This window comes from Oncorhynchus nerka, linkage group LG15, assembly GCF_034236695.1.
Source record: "Oncorhynchus nerka isolate Pitt River linkage group LG15, Oner_Uvic_2.0, whole genome shotgun sequence".
In the NCBI taxonomy this organism is placed as follows: Eukaryota; Metazoa; Chordata; class Actinopteri; order Salmoniformes; family Salmonidae; genus Oncorhynchus; species Oncorhynchus nerka.
The window spans coordinates 1,670,430-1,693,319 of record NC_088410.1 but is presented as its reverse complement, the minus strand read 5'-3'; the positions used below and the strand labels follow the sequence as shown (position 1 = coordinate 1,693,319).

Below are 22,890 nucleotides of genomic sequence, written 5' to 3'. Positions count from 1 at the left end.
AACTGACTATTGTCGTGGAAATTTCCTCTATTTACCAAATCATGAGAGCAAACCACCCACAAGTCAGAGTTAGTTATCAAAGTCCATCTTTAATTATATGAGCTCCATCACAACCCTGTGACTCTCAGATCAAGTCAGTGTCTATCATTGAATTCTCTGAGAGTCCCCTTACACATTGCAACTGAGATCCTTTATAGCAAAGACACACACAGCCAGACAGCATTGGCTATAAATTATCGTTCAGCTTTGTCTCCTAAACTATGTGCTTTTCTCAAACTCAGAACCATAAACCCACCCTCATATCAACAGGCATATATCACATCCACCCTCATATCAACAGGCATATATCACATCCACCCTCATATCAACAGGCATATATCACATCCACCTTCATATCAACAGGCATATATCACATCCACCTTCATATCAACAGGCATATATCACATCCATCCTCATATCAACAGGCATATATCACATCCATCCTCATATCAACAGGCATATATCACATCCACCCTCATATCAACAGGCATATATCACATCCATCCTCATATCAACAGGCATATTTCACATCCACCCTCATATCAACAGGCATATATCACATCCACCCTCATATCAACAGGCATATATCACATCCATCCTCATATCAACAGGCATATATCACATCCACCCTCATATCAACAGGCATATATCACATCCACCCTCATATCAACAGGCATATATCACATCCACCCTCATATCAACAGGCATATATCACATCCACCCTCATATCAACAGGCATATATCACATCCACCCTCATATCAACAGGCATATATCACATCCACCCTCATATCAACAGGCATATATCACATCCATCCTCATATCAACAGGCATATATCACATCCACCCTCATATCAACAGGCATATATCAAATCCATCCTATCTTGACAAGATCACAGAGACACACTGACTGGCACACAGACATTGTGGAGCCCAGAGATACACGCTTGACCTCTCCCCTTCCTCCGGTCCAAGTAACTTAGTCTTGACACAGAACAGATACTGTCACAGTATTATACAAACACATTCTGATGAGAAGTAACTTACAAACATTATGATGAATATAAAACATCTTACCTATGTTACCAACAAATTCTGATTATTCCCCAACATTATCCTACCTATCCTTGACTTCGGTCTACTACAAATACTTAGGTGTCTGGCTAGACTGTAAACTCTCCTTCCAGACTCATATCAAACATCTCCAATCCAAAATTAAATCTAGAAACGGGCTTCCTATTTCGCAATTAAAGCCTCCTTCACTCATGCTGCAAAAACATAACCCTCGTAAAACTGACTATCCTACCAATCCTTGACTTCGGCGATGTCATTTACAAAATAGCCTCCAACACTCTACTCAGAAAATTGGATGCAGTCTATCACAGTGCCGTCCGTTTTGTCACCAAAGCCCCATATACTACCCACTGCCACAACCTGTATGATCTAGTCGGCTGGCCCTCGCTTCTTACTCGTGTAAAGGGGGAAGGTTTCTCTCAAAAAAAGTATTTAGTCAGCCACCAATTGTGCAAGTTCTCCCACTTAAAAAGGTGGGAGAGGCCTGTAATTTTCATCATAGGTACACTTCAACTATGACAGACAAAATGAGAAAAATAAATCCAAGAAAATCACATTGTAGGATTTTTAATGAATTTATTTGCAAATTATGGTGGAAAATAAGTATTTGGTCACCTACAAACAAGCAAGATTTCTGGCTCTCACAGACCTGTAACTTCTTCTTTAAGAGGCTCCTCTGTCCTCCACTCGTTACCTGTATTTATGGCACCTGTTTGAACTTGTTATCAGTATAAATGTATATAATATATGTATATAATATATGTTGGGTATTACTAGACTTGTACTGTATATATAATATATGTTGGGTATTAGTGATCTACTAGACTGGTACTGTATATATAATATATGTTGGTTATTAGTGATCTACTAGTATAGACTGGTACTGTATATCTAATATATGTTGGGTATTAGTGAACTACTAGACTGGTACTGTATATCTAATATATTTTAGGTAATAGTGAGTGATCTACTAGACTGGTACTGTATATCTAATATATTTTAGGTATTAGTGAGTGATCTACTAGTATAGACTGGTGCTGTATATATAATATATGTTGGGTATTAGTGATCTACTAGACTGGTACTGTATATATATTATATGTTGGGTAATAGTGAGTGATCTACTAGACTGGTACTGTATATCTAATATATGTTGGGTATTAGTGATCTACTAGACTGGTACTGTATATATAATATATGTTGGTTATTAGTGAGTGATCTACTAGTATAGACTGGTACTGTATATATAATATATATTGGGTATTAGTGATCTACTAGTATAGACTGGTACTGTATATCTAATATATGTTGGGTATTAGTGATCTACTAGTATAGACTGGTACTGTATATCTAATATATGTTGGGTATTAGTGATCTACTAGTATAGACTGGTACTGTATATATAATATATGTTAGGTATTAGTGATCTACTAGACTGGTACTGTATATAATATATGTGGGGTATTAGTGATCTACTAGTATAGACTGGTACTGTATATCTAATATATGTTGGGTATTAGTGATCTACTAGACTGGTACTGTATATATAATATATGTTGGGTATTAGTGATCTACTAGACTGGTGCTGTATATCTAATATATGTTGGGTATTAGTGATCTACTAGACTGGTACTGTATATCTAATATATATTGGGTATTAGTGAGTGATCTACTAGTATAGACTGGTACTGTATATATAATATATATTGGGTATTAGTGATCTACTAGACTGGTACTGTATATATAATATATGTTGGGTATTAGTGAGTGATCTACTAGACTGGTGCTGTATATCTAATATATGTTGGGTATTAGTGAGTGATCTACTAGTATAGACTGGTGCTGTATATATAATATATGTTGGGTATTAGTGATCTACTAGACTGGTGCTGTATATCTAATATATGTTGGGTATTAGTGATCTACTAGACTGGTGCTGTATATCTAATATATGTTGGGTATTAGTGAGTGATCTACTAGTATAGACTGGTACTGTATATATAATATATGTTGGGTATTAGTGAGTGATCTACTAGACTGGTACTGTATATATAATATATGTTGGGTATTAGTGATCTACTAGTATAGACTGGTACTGTATATATAATATATGTTAGGTATTAGTGATCTACTAGTATAGACTGGTACTTTATATATAATATATGTTAGGTATTAGGATTGTACTTCCGGGTTGGAGCGAGCGGTCGCATCTGCACTCGGTCCGCAGGTAGTATTACATTTCATTACATTTCATTACATTTCATTATAGTACAATGTTTGATTTGATCTAATCTTATCAATTTCTTGTTAGCTAGCTGAGTGACAGCTGGTACTTTATATCATAGATAATTGCGTAATTATCTATTTCTGGTACGATCCTAACGCAGTCTACACTGCCCTGCAGCTAGCCAGCTAGCTAACGTCCACCGTTAGCTAGTCCACTAGTATACTGGTATTAGCAGCACAACTATTACACTACAACTGAACGACTTGATTAGTGTAGTGTTAGCTAGCTACATAGTTGTCTTTGCTGTCTTAGACTGGTACCCAAGATAATTGTGTAGTTTAGAGTGTGTAGTTTTATGGTCGTCCTTAACATAGGAGACTCTGCTAGCTAGCCAACAGCTAGCCAACGTCTACCGAACAGAACTGGTACTGCACTCAACAATTGGGTATTAGTGATTTCGTCGTATATCCACAGGTAGTATCACATTTTTCATTTCATTTCATTACAGTACAACGGTACTGTGATTTGTTTGATCGTGAGCTATCTATAGCTAGCTACACAGGTACTTTGTATCAAAGATAATTGTGTAGTCTAGACTGGCGATTTCCTAGGTTAGTTAGCCAGCTATTGTCGTTCTTTATACGCAACGTAACGTAATCAACACTGCTAGCTAGCCAGCTAGCCCCGAATAGCAGCACAGTAGAAACTATTACACTCAACGGAACTGATATTGATTAGTGTAGTGTGATCAACTAGACAGTACCAATGCCAACTAGGGTACTTAGTTAACAACGCAGTATATCTGCCAGCTAGCCTACTTCAGCAGTACTGTATATTTTAATCATTTTAGTCAATAAGATTCTTGTATACGTAAGCTTAACTCTCTGAACACTCGACTGGACGTGTAGTCCACTTGTCATTCCAATCTCCTTTGCATTAGCGTAGCCTCTTGTGTAGCCTGTCAACTATGTGTCTGTCTATCCCTGTATTCTCTATTAGTCTGCACAGACCATACAAACGCTGGGTATTAGTGAGGATCTACTAGTATAGACTGGTACTGTATATCTAATAATCTGGTGGTCCCAGCGCGCACTGACCCACGTGGAGTTCCAGGTCTCCGGTAGCCTCTGGAACTGCCGATCTGAGTGATCCAACAAGGCAGAGTTCATCTCCGCCTATGTCTCCCCAGTCCCTCGACTTCTTGGCACTGACGGAAACATGGATCACCACAGACAACACTGCTACTCCTACTGCTCTCTCTTCGTCTGCCCACGTGTTCTCGCACACCCCGAGAGCTTCTGGTCATATAATATATGTTGGGGTGGTGGCACCGGGATCCTCATCTCTCCCAAGTGGTCATTCTCTCTTTCTCCCCTTACCCATCTGTCTATCGCCTCCTTTGAATTCCATGCTGTCACAGTTACCAGCCCTTTCAAGCTTAACATCCTTATCATTTATCGCCCTCCAGGTTCCTAGACTGGAGAGTTCATCAATGAGCTTGATGCCTTGATAAGCTCCTTTCCTGAGGACGGCTCATATCTCACAGTTCTGTGGTGATCTTTAGACTGGTACGCCTACCTTTGACTCATTCCTCTCTGCCTCCTTCTTTCCACTCCTCTCCTCTTTTGACCTCACCCTCTCACCTTGGGTATTACTCACAAGGCAGGAAATACGTCGACCTCATCTTTACTAGATGCTGTACTTCCACTAACCTCGTTGCAACTCCCTCCAAGTCTCCGACCACTACCTGGTTGTATCCTAATATTCCCTCTCGCTCTCATCCAACACTTCCCACACTGCCCCTACTCGGATGGTATCGCGCCGTCCCAACCTTCGTACTATATAATATATATGTTGGGTCTCCTCTTCCATCCTATCATCTCTTCCCTCTGCTCAAACCTTCTCCAACCTATCTCCTGATTCTGCCTCCTCAACTGGTACTGTATATCCTTTCTGCATGGGTTTGACTCTCTATGTCCCCTATATCTAATCCAGGTTGGCTCGGTCCTCCCCTCCCGCTCCGTGGCTCGACTGGTACTCATTGCTAATAGCTCACAGAACAGGGCTCCGGGCAGCCTAATATATGTTGGGTAAATGAAAACTGGTACTGCCTCCTGCGGACCTGACATCCTTTCACTCCCTCCTCTCTAACATTTTCCTCTTCTCTCTGGTACTGCTGCTAAAGCCACTTTCTAATATATCTAAATTCCAGAGCATCTGCCTCTAACCCTAGACTGGGAAGCTCTTTGCAACCTTCTCCTCCCTCCTGAATCCTCCTAGACCCCTACCCCCTCCTCCTCTCTGCAGATGACTTAGTCAACCATTTTGAAAAGAAGGTCGATCTAATATATGTTGGGTATTACATCCGATCCTCGTTTGCTAAGTCAAACGACACCGCTGGTTCTGCTCACACTGCCCTACCCTGTGCTCTGACCTCTTTCTCCCCTCTCTCTCCAGATGAAATCTCGCGTCTTGTGATCGGCCGGCCGCCTGTATACAACCTGCCCGCTTGACCCTGATCCCCTCCTCTCTTCTCCAGACCATTTCCGGAGACCTCCTCCCTTACCTCACCATGGTCGCTCATCAACTGATCCCTGACCGCTGGCTAGTGATCCCTTCCGTATCTTCAATAGAGGTAGAGTGATGCACTAGTATAGACTGGTCTGAAAAAACCTACAGTGAGTGATCCCTCCGTATATCATACAACTACAGACCAGTATCCCTTCTGTATTCTTTTCTCTCCAAAACTCTTGAACGTTGTCCTTGGATCCAGCTCTCCCGCTAATATATCTCTCAGAATGACTACTTAGACTGGTTGTATATCCAAATCAGTCAGGTTTCAAGACTAGTCATTCAACTGAGACTGCTCTTCTCTGTATCATATATGTTGGGTAATAGGCGCTCCTAGCTGGTACTGTATATCTAATAAAGCTAGTGATCTACTCCTCTGGTCTGTCATCCTTCTAGATATATGCCTTGGGATACTGTGAACCATCAGACTCCTCCTGTCCACCCTAATATAGTTGGGCATCTCTAGTATAGACTGCCCACGCTTGGATTGCGTCCTACCTGACAGGTCGCTAATACCAGGTGGTATTAGTGAGAATGATCTCCACACCACTTCTACTCACCACTGGTGTCCCCAGGGCTCTGTTCTAGGCCCTCTCCTATTCTCGCTATATACCAAGTCACTTGGGTCTGTCATAACCTACTACATGGTACTGTATCCTATCATTGGTATGCAGAGTGATCTACAATTAATCTGGGTCCTTTCCCCTTCTGATGACCAGGTGGGTAATAGTGAGTGATCTACTGCATGTCTGGCAGACATATCCGTGGGTATGAGTGATCACCACTGGTACTGTATAGCTGAACCTGAGTGATCTACTAGACTGGTACTGTATATATAATATATGTTGTAGATCTACTAATATATTTTAGGTAAGACGGAGCTGTATATCTTCCTCCCGGGGAAGGACTGGTACTGTATATCTAATATATGTTGGGTATCACGTGTTGACAACTCCATTGTGTCCTGTAGAGCGCTAAGAACCTTGGCGTGATCCTGTGATCAACACCCTGGTACTGTATATATAATAACATATTAGTGCGGTGATCCTAGTTCCTGGTAGGTTCATGCTAATATAACATAGGTATTAGTGAGTGATCTACTAGTATAGACTGGTACTGTACACATATATATGTTGGGTATTAGCAGGTCCTAATCCAGGCACTTGTCATCTATATGTCTGGGTATTACTGATCTCGCTGTATGGCTGGGCTCCTGCCTGTGCCATTAAACCCCTACAACTCATCCAGAACTACTAGACTGGTACTTTATATAATATATAGCCCGTCTGGTGTTCAACCTTCCCAAGTTCTCTCACGTGGTACTGTATACCCCGCTCCTCCGCTCCCCTCCACTGGCTTATATATAATATATGTTGGGTATTAGTGAGTGATCTACTACAAGACCTGGTACTTGTATATCGGAGCTATGTTGGGTACGGCAGTCAGTACCTCCAGGCTCTGATCAGGCCCTACACCCAAACAAGGGCACTGCGAGTCATCCACCTCTGGCCTGCTGGTACGTATCCCTACCACTGAGGAAGATCTACTAGAGACTCAGCCCAGTCAAAACTGTTCGCTGCTCTGGCCCCCAATGGTGGGAACAAACTCCTCACTACGACTGGTACAGCGGATCAATCACCACCTTCCGGAGACACCTGAAACCCCACCTCTTTAAGGAATACCTAGGATAGGATAAAGTAATCCCTCTCACCCCCCCTCCCCTGGAAAAGATTTAGATACTACTGTTCCACTGGAGGTCATAAGGTGAATGCACCAATTTGTAAGTCGCTCTGGATAAGAGCGTCTGCTAAATGACTTAAATGTAATGTAAATGTAAATTAGTGATCTACTAGTATAGACTGGTACTGTATATATAATATATGTTGGCTATTAGTGAGTGATCTAATAGTATAGACTGGTACTGTATATCTAATATATTTTAGGTATTAGTGAGTGATCTACTAGTATAGACTGGTGCTGTATATATAATATATGTTGGGTATTAGTGATCTACTAGACTGGTACTGTATATATATTATATGTTGGGTAATAGTGAGTGATCTACTAGACTGGTACTGTATATCTAATATATGTTGGGTATTAGTGATCTACTAGACTGGTACTGTATATATAATATATGTTGGGTATTAGTGAGTGATCTACTAGACTGGTACTGTATATCTAATATATGTTGGGTATTAGTGATCTACTAGACTGGTACTGTATATATAATATATGTTGGGTATTAGTGAGTGATCTACTAGTATAGACTGGTACTGTATATATAATATATATTGGGTATTAGTGATCTACTAGTATAGACTGGTACTGTATATCTAATATATGTTGGGTATTAGTGATCTACTAGACTGGTGCTGTATATCTAATATATGTTGGGTATTAGTGATCTACTAGACTGGTACTGTATATCTAATATATATTGGGTATTAGTGAGTGATCTACTAGTATAGACTGGTACTGTATATATAATATATATTGGGTATTAGTGATCTACTAGACTGGTACTGTATATATAATATATGTTGGGTATTAGTGAGTGATCTACTAGACTGGTGCTGTATATCTAATATATGTTGGGTATTAGTGAGTGATCTACTAGTATAGACTGGTGCTGTATATATAATATATGTTGGGTATTAGTGATCTACTAGACTGGTGCTGTATATCTAATATATGTTGGGTATTAGTGATCTACTAGACTGGTGCTGTATATCTAATATATGTTGGGTATTAGTGAGTGATCTACTAGTATAGACTGGTTCTGTATATATAATATATATTGGGTATTAGTGATCTACTAGACTGGTACTGTATATATAATATATGTTGGGTATTAGTGAGTGATCTACTAGACTGGTACTGTATATATAATATATGTTGGGTATTAGTGATCTACTAGACTGGTACTGTATATCTAATATATGTTGGGTATTAGTGATCTACTAGACTGGTACTGTATATATAATATATGTTGGGTATTAGTGAGTGATCTACTAGACTGGTACTGTATATCTAATATATGTTGGGTATTAGTGATCTACTAGTATAGACTGGTACTGTATATCTAATATATGTTGGGTATCAGTGATCTACTAGACTGGTACTGTATATAATATATGTTGGGTATTAGTGAGTGATCTACTAGACCGGTTCTGTATATCTAATATATGTTGGGTATTAGTTAGTGATCGACTAGTATAGACTGGTACTGTATATCTAATATATGTTGGTTATTAGTGAGTGATCTACTAGACTGGTACTATATATCTAATGTATGTTGGGTATTAGTGAGTGATCGACTAGTATAAACTGGCACTGTATATCTAATATATGTTGGGTATTAGTGATCTACTAGACTGGTACTGTATATCTAATATATGTTGGGTATTAGTGATCTACTAGACTGGTACTGTATATATAATATATGTTGGGTATTAGTGATCTACTAGTATGGTACTGTATATCTAATATATTGGGTATTAGTGATTAGTAGTAGACTGGTACTGTATATCTAATATATGTTGGGTATTAGTGATCTACTAGTATAGACTGGTACTGTATATATAATATATATTGGGTATTAGTGATCTACTAGTATAGACTGGTACTGTATATCTAATATATTTGAGGTATTAGTGAGTGATCTAGTATAGACTGGTACTGTATATATAATATATATTGGGTATTAGTGATCTACTAGACTGGTACTGTATATATAATATATGTTGGGTAATAGTGAGTGATCTACTAGTATAGACTGGTACTGTATATATAATATATGTTGGGTATTAGTGATCTACTAGACTGGCACTGTATATATAATATATGTTGGGTATTAGTGAGTGATCTACTAGTATAGACTGGTACTGTATATAATATATGGTGGGTAATAGTGAGTGATCTACTAGTATAGACTGGTACTGTATATCTAATATATGTTGGGTATTAGTGATCTACTAGACTGGTACTGTATAGCTAATATATGTTGGGTATTAGTGAGTGATCTACTAGTATAGACTGGTACTGTATATCTAATATATTTTGGGTAATAGTGAGTGATCTACTAGACTGGTACTGTATATATAATATATGTTGGGTATTAGTGATCTACTAGTATAGACTGGTACTGTATATCTAATATATGTTGGGTATTAGTGAGTGATCTACTAGACTGGTACTGTATATCTAATATATGTTGGGTATTAGTGAGTGATCTACTAGTATAGACTGGTACTGTATATCTAATATATGTTGGGTATTAGTGAGTGATCTACTAGACTGGTACTGTATATCTAATATATGTTGGGTATTAGTGAGTGATCTACTAGACTGGTACTGTATATCTAATATATGTTGGGTATTAGTGAGTGATCTACTAGACTGGTACTGTATATCTAATATATGTTGGGTATTAGTGATCTACTAGTATAGACTGGTACTGTATATCTAATATATGTTGGGTATTAGTGATCTACTAGACTGGTACTGTATATCTAATATATGTTGGGTATTAGTGATCTACTAGACTGGTACTGTATATATAATATATGTTGGTTATTAGTGAGTGATCTACTAGTATAGACTGGTACTGTATATATAATATATGTTGGGTATTAGTGAGTGATCTACTAGTATAGACTGGTACTGTATATATAATATATGTTGGGTATTAGTGAGTGATCTACTAGACTGGTACTGTATATCTAATATATTTTAGGTATTAGTGAGTGATCTACTAGTATAGACTGGTACTGTATATCATATATAAGTTGGGTATTAGTGATTTACTAGTATAGACTGGTACTGTATATATAATATATGCTGGGTATTAGTGATCTACTAGTATAGACTGGTACTGTATATATAATATATGTTGGGTATTAGTGAGTGATCTACTAGACTGGTACTGTATATCTAATATATGCTGGGTATTAGTGAGTGATCTACTAGACTGGTACTGTATATCTAATATATGCTGGGTATTAGTGAGTGATCTACTAGTATAGACTGGTACTGTATATCATATATAAGTTGGGTATTAGTGATCTACTAGTATAGACTGGTACTGTATATATAATATATGCTGGGTATTAGTGAGTGATCTACTAGACTGGTACTGTATATCTAATATATGCTGGGTATTAGTGAGTGATCTACTAGTATAGACTGGTACTGTATATATAATATATGATGGGTATTAGTGAGTGATCTACTAGTATAGACTGGTACTGTATATAATATATGGTGGGTAATAGTGAGTGATCTACTAGTATAGACTGGTACTGTATATCTATTATATGTTGGGTATTAGTGATCTACTAGTATAGACTGGTACTGTATATATTATATATTGGGTATTAGTGATCTACTAGTATAGACTGGTACTGTGTATAATATATGTTGGGTATTAGTGAGTGATCTACTAGACTGGTACTGTATATAATATATGTTGGGTATTAGTGATCTACTAGACTAGTATAGACTGGTACTGTATATCTAATATATGTTGGGTATTAGTGAGTGATCTACTAGACTGGTACTGTATATAATAATATAGTGAGTGTTGGGTATATCTAATATTGTGAGTGATCTACTAGACTGGTACTGTATATCTAATATATGTTGGGTATTAGTGAGTGATCTACTAGACTGGTACTGTATATCTAATATATTTTGGGTAATAGTGAGTGATCTACTAGACTGGTACTGTATATCTAATATATGTTGGGTAATAGTGAATGATCTACTAGTATAGACTGGTACTGTATATATAATATATGCTGGGTATTAGTGAGTGATCTACTAGTATAGACTGGTACTGTATATCTAATATATGCTGGGTATTAGTGAGTGATCTACTAGTATAGACTGGTACTGTATATCTAATATATGTTGGGTAATAGTGAGTGATCTACTAGACTGGTACTGTATATCTAATATATGTTGGGTATTAGTGAGTGATCTACTAGACTGGTACTGTATATCTAATATATTTTGGGTAATAGTGAGTGATCTACTAGACTGGTACTGTATATATAATATATGTTGGGTATTAGTGATCTACTAGTATAGACTGGTACTGTATATCTAATATATGTTGGGTATTAGTGAGTGATCTACTAGACTGGTACTGTATATCTAATATATGTTGGGTATTAGTGAGTGATCTACTAGACTGGTACTGTATATCTAATATATGTGGGGTATTAGTGATCTACTAGACTGGTACTGTATATCTAATATATGTTGGGTATTAGTGATCTACTAGACTGGTACTGTATATCTAATATATGTTGGGTATTAGTGAGTGATCTACTAGACTGGTACTGTATATCTAATATATGTTGGGTATTAGTGAGTGATCTACTAGACTGGTACTGTATATATAATATATGTTAGGTATTAGTGAGTGATCTACTAGACTGGTACTGTATATATAATATATGTTGGGTATTAGTGATCTACTAGTATAGACTGGTACTGTATATCTAATATATGTTGGGTATTAGTGAGTGATCTACTAGACTGGTACTGTATATCTAATATATGTTGGGTATTAGTGAGTGATCTACTAGACTGGTACTGTATATCTAATATATGTTGGGTATTAGTGATCTACTAGACTGGTACTGTATATCTAATATATGTTGGGTATTAGTGATCTACTAGACTGGTACTGTATATCTAATATATGTTGGGTATTAGTGAGTGATCTACTAGACTGGTACTGTATATCTAATATATGTTGGGTAATAGTGAGTGATCTACTAGTATAGACTGGTACTGTATATATAATATATGTTGGGTATTAGTGATCTACTAGTATAGACTGGTACTGTATATCTAATATATGTTGGGTATTAGTGAGTGATCTACTAGACTGGTACTGTATATCTAATATATGTTGGGTATTAGTGAGTGATCTACTAGTATAGACTGGTACTGTATATCTAATATATGCTGGGTATTAGTGATCTACTAGACTGGTACTGTATATCTAATATATGTTGGGTATTAGTGATCTACTAGACTGGTACTGTATATATAATATATGTTGGGTATTAGTGAGTGATCTACTAGTATAGACTGGTACTGTATATATAATATATGTTGGGTATTAGTGAGTGATCTACTAGTATAGACTGGTACTGTATATATAATATATGTTGGGTATTAGTGAGTGATCTACTAGACTGGTACTGTATATCTAATATATTTTAGGTTATTAGTGAGTGATCTACTAGTATAGACTGGTACTGTATATCATATATAAGTTGGGTATTAGTGATTTACTAGACTGGTACTGTATATATTATATGTTGGGTATTAGTGATCTACTAGTATAGACTGGTACTGTATATCTAATATATGTTGGGTATTAGTGAGTGATCTACTAGACTGGTACTGTATATCTAATATATTTTGGGTATTAGTGAGTGATCTACTAGTATAGACTGGTACTGTATATATAATATATGCTGGGTATTAGTGAGTGATCTACTAGACTGGTACTGTATATCTAATATATGCTGGGTATTAGTGAGTGATCTACTAGTATAGACTGGCACTGTATATATAATATATGCTGGGTATTAGTGAGTGATCTACTAGTGGTAGACTGGTACTCTATATATATTGGGTGGGTATAGTGAGTGATCTACTAGTATAGACTGGTACTGTATATCTATAATATATGTTGGGTATTAGTGATCTACTAGTATAGACTGGTACTGTATATAATATATGTTGGGTATTAGTGATCTACTAGTATAGACTGGTACTGTGTTCTAATATATGTTGGGTATTAGTGAGTGATCTACTAGACTGGTACTTTATATAATATATATTGGGTATTAGTGATCCACTAGTATAGACTGGTACTGTATATCTAATATATGTTGGGTATTAGTGAGTGATCTACTAGACTGGTACTGTATATATAATATATGTTGGGTATTAGTGAGTGATCTACTAGACTGGTACTGTATATCTAATATATGTTGGGTATTAGTGAGTGATCTACTAGACTGGTACTGTATATCTAATATATTTTGGGTAATAGTGAGTGATCTACTAGACTGGTACTGTATATCTAATATATGTTGGGTAATAGTGAATGATCTACTAGTATAGACTGGTACTGTATATATAATATATGCTGGGTATTAGTGAGTGATCTACTAGTATAGACTGGTACTGTATATCTAATATATGCTGGGTATTAGTGAGTGATCTACTAGTATAGACTGGTACTGTATATCTAATATATGTTGGGTAATAGTGAGTGATCTACTAGACTGGTACTGTATATCTAATATATGTTGGGTATTAGTGAGTGATCTACTAGACTGGTACTGTATATCTAATATATTTTGGGTAATAGTGAGTGATCTACTAGACTGGTACTGTATATATAATATATGTTGGGTATTAGTGATCTACTAGTATAGACTGGTACTGTATATCTAATATATGTTGGGTATTAGTGAGTGATCTACTAGACTGGTACTGTATATCTAATATATGTTGGGTATTAGTGAGTGATCTACTAGACTGGTACTGTATATCTAATATATGTGGGGTATTAGTGATCTACTAGACTGGTACTGTATATCTAATATATGTTGGGTATTAGTGATCTACTAGACTGGTACTGTATATCTAATATATGTTGGGTATTAGTGAGTGATCTACTAGACTGGTACTGTATATCTAATATATGTTGGGTAATAGTGAGTGATCTACTAGACTGGTACTGTATATATAATATATGTTAGGTATTAGTGAGTGATCTACTAGACTGGTACTGTATATATAATATATGTTGGGTATTAGTGATCTACTAGTATAGACTGGTACTGTATATCTAATATATGTTGGGTATATCTAATATATTAGTGAGTGATCTACTAGACTGGTACTGTATATCTAATATATGTTGGGTATTAGTGAGTGATCTAATAGACTGGTACTGTATATCTAATATATGTTGGGTATTAGTGATCTACTAGACTGGTACTGTATATCTAATATATGTTGGGTATTAGTGATCTAGACTGGTACTGTATATCTAATATATGTTGGGTATTAGTGAGTGATCTACTAGACTGGTACTGTATATCTAATATATGTTGGGTATTAGTGAGTGATCTACTAGACTGGTACTGTATATCTAATATATTTTGGGTAATAGTGAGTGATCTACTAGACTGGTACTGTATATATAATATATGTTAGGTATAGTAGTGATCTACTAGTATAGACTGGTACTGTATATCTAATATATGTTGGGTATTAGTGAGTGATCTACTAGACTGGTACTGTATATCTAATATATGTTGGGTATTAGTGAGTGATCTACTAGTATAGACTGGTACTGTATATCTAATATATGTTGGGTATTAGTGATCTACTAGACTGGTACTGTATATCTAATATATGTTGGGTATTAGTGAGTGATCTACTAGACTGGTACTGTATATATAATATATGTTGGGTATTAGTGAGTGATCTACTAGTATAGACTGGTACTGTATATATAATATATGTTGGGTATTAGTGAGTGATCTACTAGTATAGACTGGTACTGTATATATAATATATGTTGGGTATTAGTGAGTGATCTACTAGACTGGTACTGTATATCTAATATATTTTAGGTATTAGTGAGTGATCTACTAGTATAGACTGGTACTGTATATCATATATAAGTTGGGTATTAGTGATTTACTAGACTGGTACTGTATATATTATATGTTGGGTATTAGTGATCTACTAGTATAGACTGGTACTGTATATCTAATATATGTTGGGTATTAGTGAGTGATCTACTAGACTGGTACTGTATATCTAATATATTTTGGGTATTAGTGAGTGATCTACTAGTATAGACTGGTACTGTATATATAATATATGTTGGGTATTAGTGAGTGATCTACTAGACTGGTACTGTATATCTAATATATTTTGGGTATTAGTGAGTGATCTACTAGTATAGACTGGTACTGTATATATAATATATGTTGGGTATTAGTGAGTGATCTACTAGTATAGACTGGTACTGTATATAATATATGGTGGGTAATAGTGAGTGATCTACTAGTATAGACTGGTACTGTATATCTATTATATGTTGGGTATTAGTGATCTACTAGTATAGACTGGTACTGTATATATTATATATTGGGTATTAGTGATCTACTAGTATAGACTGGTACTGTGTATAATATATGTTGGGTATTAGTGAGTGATCTACTAGACTGGTACTTTATATAATATATATTGGGTATTAGTGATCCACTAGTATAGACTGGTACTGTATATCTAATATATGTTGGGTATTAGTGAGTGATCTACTAGACTGGTACTGTATATATAATATATGTTGGTTATTAGTGAGTGATCTACTAGACTGGTACTGTATATCTAATATATGTTGGGTAATAGTGAATGATCTACTAGTATAGACTGGTACTGTATATATAATATATGCTGGGTATTAGTGAGTGATCTACTAGTATAGACTGGTACTGTATATCTAATATATGCTGGGTATTAGTGAGTGATCTACTAGTATAGACTGGTACTGTATATCTAATATATGTTGGGTAATAGTGAGTGATCTACTAGACTGGTACTGTATATCTAATATATGTTGGGTATTAGTGAGTGATCTACTAGACTGGTACTGTATATCTAATATATTTTGGGTAATAGTGAGTGATCTACTAGACTGGTACTGTATATATAATATATGTTGGGTATTAGTGATCTACTAGTATAGACTGGTACTGTATATCTAATATATGTTGGGTATTAGTGAGTGATCTACTAGACTGGTACTGTATATCTAATATATGTTGGGTATTAGTGAGTGATCTACTAGACTGGTACTGTATATCTAATATATGTTGGGTATTAGTGATCTACTAGACTGGTACTGTATATCTAATATATGTTGGGTATTAGTGAGTGATCTACTAGACTGGTACTGTATATCTAATATATGTTGGGTAATAGTGAGTGATCTACTAGACTGGTACTGTATATATAATATATGTTGGGTATTAGTGATCTACTAGTATAGACTGGTACTGTATATCTAATATATGTTGGGTATTAGTGAGTGATCTACTAGACTGGTACTGTATATCTAATATATGTTGGGTATTAGTGAGTGATCTACTAGTATAGACTGGTACTGTATATCTAATATATGCTGGGTATTAGTGATCTACTAGACTGGTACTGTATATCTAATATATGTTGGGTATTAGTGATCTACTAGACTGGTACTGTATATATAATATATGTTGGTTATTAGTGAGTGATCTACTAGTATAGACTGGTACTGTATATATAATATATGTTGGGTATTAGTGAGTGATCTACTAGACTGGTACTGTATATCTAATATATTTTAGGTATTAGTGAGTGATCTACTAGTATAGACTGGTACTGTATATCATATATAAGTTGGGTATTAGTGATTTACTAGACTGGTACTGTATATATTATATGTTGGGTATTAGTGAGTGATCTACTAGACTGGTACTGTATATCTAATATATTTTGGGTATTAGTGAGTGATCTACTAGTATAGACTGGTACTGTATATCTAATATATGTTGGGTACTAGTATAGACTGGTACTGTATATCTAATATATGTTGGGTATTAGTGAGTGATCTACTAGACTGGTACTGTATATCTAATATATTTTGGGTATTAGTGAGTGATCTACTAGTATAGACTGGTACTGTATATATAATATATGTTGGGTATTAGTGATCTACTAGTATAGACTGGTACTGTATATATAATATATGTTGGGTATTAGTGATCTACTAGTATAGACTGGTACTGTATATCTAATATATGTTGGGTATTAGTGATCTACTAGACTGGTACTGTGTATATAATATATGTTGGGTATTAGTGATCTACTAGTATAGACTGGTACTGTATATCAAATATATGTTGGGTATTAGTGAGTGATCTACTAGACTGTTACTGTATATATAATATATGTTGGGTATTAGTGATCTACTAGTATAGACTGGTACTGTATATCAAATATATGTTGGGTATTAGTGATCTACTAGACTGGTACTGCATATCTAATATATGTTGGGTATTAGTGATCTACTAGACTGGTACTGTATATCTAATATATGTTGGGTATTAGTGATCTACTAGACTGGTACTGCATATCTAATATATGTTGGGTATTAGTGATCTACTAGTATAGACTGGTACTGTATATATAATATATGTTGGGTATTAGTGATCTACTAGTATAGACTGGTACTGTATATATAATATATGTTGGGTATTAGTGATCTACTAGACTGGTACTGTATATATAATATATGTTGGGTATTAGTGATCTACTAGTATAGACTGGTACTGTATATATAATATATGTTGGGTATTAGTGAGTGATCTACTAGACTGGTACTGTATATCTAATATATGTTGGGTATTAGTGAGTGATCTATTAGTATAGACTGGTACTGTATATCTAATATATGTTGGGTATTAGTGATCTACTAGTATAGACTGGTACTGTATATATATAATATATGTTGGGTATTAGTGATCTACTAGTATAGACTGGTACTGTATATATAATATATGTTGGGTATTAGTGATCTACTAGTATAGACTGGCACTGTATATATAGTATATGTTGGGTATTAGTGAGTGATCTACTAGACTGGTACTGTATATCTAATATATATTGGGTATTAGTGATCTACTAGACTGGTACTGTATATCTAATATATGTTGGGTATTAGTGATCTACTAGTATAGACTGGTACTGTATATATAATATATGTTGGGTATTAGTGATCTACTAGTATAGACTGGTACTGTATATAATATATGTTGGGTGTTAGTGATCTACTAGACTGGTACTGTATATCTAATATATGTTGGGTATTAGTGATCTACTAGACTGGTACTGTGTATATAATATATGCTGGGTATTAGTGATCTACTAGACTGGTACTGTATATATAATATATGTTGGGTATTAGTGATCTACTAGACTGGTACTGTGTATATAATATATGCTGGGTATTAGTGATCTACTAGACTGGTACTGTATATATAATATATGTTGCGTATTAGTGATCTACTAGACTGGTACTGTATATCTAATATATGTTGGGTATTAGTGATCTACTAGTATAGACTGGCACTGTATATATAATATATGCTGGGTATTACTGAGTGATCTACTAGTATAGACTGGTACTGTATATCTAATATATGTTGGGTATTAGTGAGTGATCTACTAGTATAGACTGGTACTGTATATATAATATATGTTGGGTATTAGTGAGTGATCTACTAGACTGGTACTGTATATATAATATATGTTGGGTATTAGTGATCTACTAGTATAGACTGGTACTGTATATATAATATATGTTGGGTATTAGTGATCTACTAGTATAGACTGGTACTGTATATATAATATATGTTGGGTGTTAGTGATCTACTATTATAGACTGGTACTGTATATATAATATATGTTGGGTAATAGTGATCTACTAGTATAGACTGGTACTGTATATATAATATATGTTGGGTATTAGTGATCTACTAGACTGGTACTGTATATCTAATATATGTTAGGTATTAGTGATCTACTAGACTGGTACTGTATATATAATATATGTTGGGTATTAGTGATCTACTAGACTGGTACTGTATATATATTATATGTTGGGTATTAGTGATCTACTAGACTGGTACTGTATATATAATATATGTTGGGTATTAGTGATCTACTAGTATAGACTGGTACTGTATATCTAATATATGTTGGGTAATAGTGATCTACTAGTATAGACTGGTACTGTATATATAATATATATTGGGTATTAGTGAGTGATCTACTAGACTGGTACTGTATATATAATATATGTTGGGTATTAGTGAGTGATCTACTAGACTGGTACTGTATATATAATATATGTTGGGTATTAGTGAGTGATCTACTAGACTGGTACTGTATATATAATATATGTTGGGTATTAGTGAGTGATCTACTAGACTGGTACTGTATATATAATATATGTTGGGTATTAGTGAGTGATCTACTAGTATAGACTGGTACTGTATATATAATATATGTTGGGTATTAGTGAGTGATCTACTAGACTGGTACTGTATATATAATATATGTTGGGTATTAGTGATCTACTAGACTGGTACTGTATATATAATATATGTTGGGTATTAGTGAGAGATCTACTAGTATAGACTGGTACTGTATATATAATATATGTTGGGTATTAGTGATCTACTAGTATAGACTGGTACTGTATATATAATATATGTTGGGTATTAGTGATCTACTAGTATAGACTGGTACTGTATATATAATATATGTTGGGTATTAGTGATCTACTAGACTGGTACTGTATATATAATATATGTTGGGTATTAGTGATCTACTAGTATAGACTGGTACTGTATATATAATATATGTTGGGTATTAGTGATCTACTAGTATAGACTGGTACTGTATATATAATATATGTTGGGTATTAGTGATCTACTAGTATAGACTGGTACTGTATATATAATATATGTTAGGTATTAGTGATCTACTAGACTGGTACTGTATATCTAATATATATTGGGTATTAGTGATCTACTAGACTGGTACTGTATATATAATATATGTTGGGTATTAGTGATCTACTAGACTGGTACTGTATATATAATATATGTTAGGTATTAGTGATCTACTAGACTGGTACTGTATATCTAATATATATTGGGTATTAGTGATCTACTAGACTGGTACTGTATATATAATATATGTTGGGTATTAGTGATCTACTAGACTGGTACTGTATATCTAATATATGTTGGGTATTAGTGATCTACTAGACTGGTACTGTATATATAATATATGTTGGGTATTAGTGATCTACTAGACTGGTACTGTATATCTAATATATGTTGGGTATTAGTGATCTACTAGACTGGTACTGTATATATAATATATGTTGGGTATTAGTGATCTACTAGTATAGACTGGTACTGTATATATAATATATGTTGGGTATTAGTGAGTGATCTACTAGTATAGACTGGTACTGTATATATAATATATGTTGGGTATTAGTGATCTACTAGTATAGACTGGTACTGTATATCTAATATATGTTGGGTATTAGTGATCTACTAGACTGGTACTGTATATATAATATATGTTGGGTATTAGTGAGTGATCTACTAGACTGGTACTGTATATATAATATATGTTGGGTATTAGTGATCTACTAGTATAGACTGGTACTGTATATATAATATATGTTAGGTATTAGTGATCTACTAGACTGGTACTGTATATCTAATATATATTGGGTATTAGTGATCTACTAGTATAGACGGCATGTTGATTGAAACTCAAGCCTAAATAATTCCTAGTTTCACGAAACATTGTTCACAATTAACCCTGTATGACCCCTACCCCTGACCCCAGGCATGGACCTTTCTGCCAATCAGGACGAGGAGGGTGACCAGGAAGTGTTCCAGGTGGAGATGAGTCGTGAGACAGGAAACAGGAAGTGTGCGTTCCGCACCGCTGCAGGGAAGTACTGGACCCTCACCTCCACCGGAGGACTGCAGTGTACCGCCTCTACTAAGTAATACACTACACACTATACACACTATGCACTATACACTATACACACTATACACACTATACACTATACACACTATACACACTATACACACTACACACTATACACACTATACACTATACACACTATACACACTACACACTATACACACTATACACTATACACACTACACACTATACACACTATGCACTATACACTATACACTATACACACTATGCACTATACACTATACACACTATACACACTACACACTATACACACTATACACACTATACACACTATACACACTACACACTATACACACTATACACTATACACACTACACACACTATACACACTATACACACTATACACACTATACACACTACACACACTGCACACTATACACTATACACACTACACACACTGCACACTATACACTATACACACTATACACACACTACACACTATACACACTATACACACTATACACACTATGCACTATACACTATACACACTATACACACTGGTACTATACACTATACACTATATACTATGTTGGGTACTACACACTGATACACACTATACACACTATACACACTATACACTATACACTATCTACTACTATAGACTATACACACTGTATATCTAATATATGTTGGGTATACACACTATACACACTGCACACTATACACTATACTGTACTATATACACTATGCACACTATACACTATACACACGATCTACTAGTACACACTGGACACACTATAAAATATACACACTATAGTGAGTGACACTATACACACTGGTACACTATACACACTATACACACTATTACTATGATCTACTAGTATACACACTATACATACTACACACATATACACACTATAGTATATCTCTACTATACACACTATACACTACACACACTATATATCACTATGGTACACTATATACACACACTACACACTGTATACATAATATACACACTATACACAGTATATACATATCTACACTATACACACTATACACACTGGTACACTATATCTAATATACACTATACACACTGTACACACTATACAGTATAGACTGGTACTGTATACACATATATGTTATACACACTATGCACACTATACACTATACACACTACACACATATAATATACACTTACACACTGCACACTATATACACACTATACACTATACACACTATACACACTATGCACACTATACACTACTAGACTGACACACTATACACACTACATACACTATAAACTATACACACTATACACTAGTATCACACTGGTACTGTATAT

General features: G+C 35.1%; 1 pseudogene; it reads left to right on the top strand.

The window, feature by feature from the left end:
• Positions 1-5,851, top strand: part of LOC135560295 (voltage-dependent T-type calcium channel subunit alpha-1G-like) — a 13,029-nt pseudogene extending 7,178 nt beyond the window's left edge.
• Positions 5,852-22,890: the final 17,039 nt, after the last annotated feature.